The sequence below is a fragment of the Cebidichthys violaceus genome, unplaced genomic scaffold, assembly GCF_023349555.1.
Source record: "Cebidichthys violaceus isolate CVI_PGR_0920_01 unplaced genomic scaffold, fCebVio1.0.p SCAF_3, whole genome shotgun sequence".
Taxonomy (NCBI): domain Eukaryota; kingdom Metazoa; phylum Chordata; class Actinopteri; order Perciformes; family Stichaeidae; genus Cebidichthys; species Cebidichthys violaceus.
Genome location: NW_027176483.1, coordinates 22,354,704 through 22,357,462, shown reverse-complemented (window position 1 = coordinate 22,357,462; position 2,759 = coordinate 22,354,704).

Here is a 2,759-nt window from a genome sequence, read left to right as displayed (position 1 = left end):
TTGGGAATTTGCGTTTATTTATCATCATGCAAATGGAGTCGAGACAGAAACAAGTCTCCGGCCCCGTGCTTCATCTGTTTAGTATGTGTGACCGGGATAATGTAAATGGTGTCGCTGTGTGCCCCTGGCAGAGATTCAGCTCTGAGCTGTGGCTTTGCTGCGAGTTGGAGAGCAGAGAAATGTAGCAAGTGATGACAATGAAATGCCTTGTCGCAAAATAATGAGAGTTCAAACTATTTTTACAGATTTTGGCTGCGCTGACACCCTTTAGTGAAGGTTCACTGTACTGGTAGAACACCGGGGCTCATCGCTGGGAATGCAAGAAGTAGGAGGCCAAGGGGAGGTGCCAGGAGAACCCCCTTGGCTTCTGACCATCTTTTAGGATTTTTAGTCATGCGAGTGGTTGAGGCTCAAGGGAAGGCAATGCCAGCCTGTCCCAACACTTTGATCCAGGCAGAAACATCCCGACTACCGAATGGATCGCACGGCATTTTGACTTCATGACATGAATGATGAATAAATCCTACAGATGATAAATCCTCCTGATCTCCTGGTGATCTGGCGTGTGTTTATAACCAAATTATTACATTAAATCATATATAATAATTATATATATGGGGATATACACGTCACTGGGGAGGGGGGTTGGGGGGACATTGGGATGGGTGTTTGGAGAGGCCCCTGCTGGGTGGGGGGAGGGGAACCTGGTGGTCTGGGGCTGGTTGATGGAGCCATGGGGGGTGGGGTCAGGACTGACCCATTGTCTTTTAAATTGACAGTAGAACTCGTCAAGTTAATGAAGACTGGGGAAGGCCTAAATATAGGGAATTGCAATTATCCAATTGTCATGTAATGAAGGCGTGAATTGCATTTTCCATTTCATGAATAGATTGAGAAATGGTTCCTTAACTTACAGTAACTACTTTGAACAAAAGAACTGATTTGTTTGTCAAGACAGAGCTCAGAATCTAATGTAACACTAAGTAATACTTAACATAAGTAATACTTCACATAAGTAATACTTCACATAAGGGGTGAGATGGTTTCTAGATTTAAAGCGAACAAAGATAATCACTTTTTTTAGCTGGAGAAAATGATTTGCTTAATGTCTTCGAGACAGAGGCTATAGGGAGTCACTAGATTTTAGTTGAAGTAAGTAAGTAATAAATGCTAATCTTCATATAATGTTTACCAGAGGGAGCACATACAGGCAGAATAGAACTGGACCGAGGATGGAACCCTGAGGAACCCCACAGGCAGTGCCCAAAGTAGGCTGGTACTCACTAATCCTAACCACTTCTGCATTTTACTCTTGGCGTACCACGGCTTTTTCTTGCTAACTGGCACTTCTCACAAACTGCCGGTACTCTGTTTCTCTGTATCCGGTCCTCTGGGCATTTCATAATCAACTGACGCAACGTCAACCTTTTTATGCGCCGGCCTCATAAGCCATAAAAACACCAAAACAATTGGGAGAGCATATAGACGAGGCAACACAGGGCAGAGCGGGAGATGAGTTGTTGTGCAGAAAAGTGCACAACTTTAAATTTGAAAGCAAATAGTCTATAATGAAACATTAAAGGTTTTGTGAATCTGCTTGTTTAATTGACAGAATATAATTTTACCAGGCAAACATTTGTAGAATAATTAAATGTGGATATGAAGACTGTGATATGTTATACAATAAGTTATTAACTAGAGCAGGTTTATGTTTTATCTAGGCCTAGTAAAGGCCTTTTTTGACAATTTTTGTGAAATGTCAAAAAACTTCCAATTTTCTTTTGGGTGACCCCTAAACCCGATATATCCCAGTATCTTTTATTGACCGTTAAAATTCAGAATGTAGGCTAGTAATATTTGCTGATACTAGCCAATACACACGTTATTGAAGCCGGAGAGACTACACAGGGTTCTATATTAACCATGGCCTAATGGCCCTTGGTCACAAAAAGTTACTTTGTGGCCACCAAATGTCGCATGCAGGTGGCCACTAAGTTTGATTAGGTCTCTCTTGGAATGAGACTGCCTGTCTTAGTGAGATTATGTTGTCGTTGTCCAAACTGAATTTGACGTGAGCGAGCATCGGAGACAAAGTCACTTTGATTACAATGTCTTCTGCTGGTGTGTCGTATCGCCCTGACAACACAGCTTTAGCACAACTGTTTCTTCACATCCTGTCGCTCACTTTGAAAGCACAATAATGGACGAGAAAAGTCTTCAAAAGTCCACAGTATAGTATTTAAAAAATAGTTCTGTTACGGTATGTCAAAGAGTCATAGTATGTCAAAAAATACATTCTATATAATGTGAATTAAAGTCACAGCATAGAATGTCAAACTGTCCTAAAAACATCAAAGTGCATTATAGTGTGTATATATATATATATATATATATATATATATATATATATATATATATATATATATATATATATATATATATATATATATATATATATATTGTATAGTACCCTGAAAAGTCAGTAGAAAAGCCACAAACCACTGCTAATTTTGTTCTGATGCAATTATAATTGTAATTTGTGACTTAAAACTACAATAGTGATAATTTAGTGACAAAGCTGATAAAAAACAAACAAAAGCTTGTTATGATGAAATGGTGCAAAAGTTAGAAAGCGGATGAACGTTTAACGTATTGATGTATTTAATTAAAAGTAGAGGAGGATTTGTTTCTCTAATGTTCCCTGAAGAGGTGGTGGTTGAAGAGAAGACAACAAAAGACAGAACCAGAGGACACAGCTG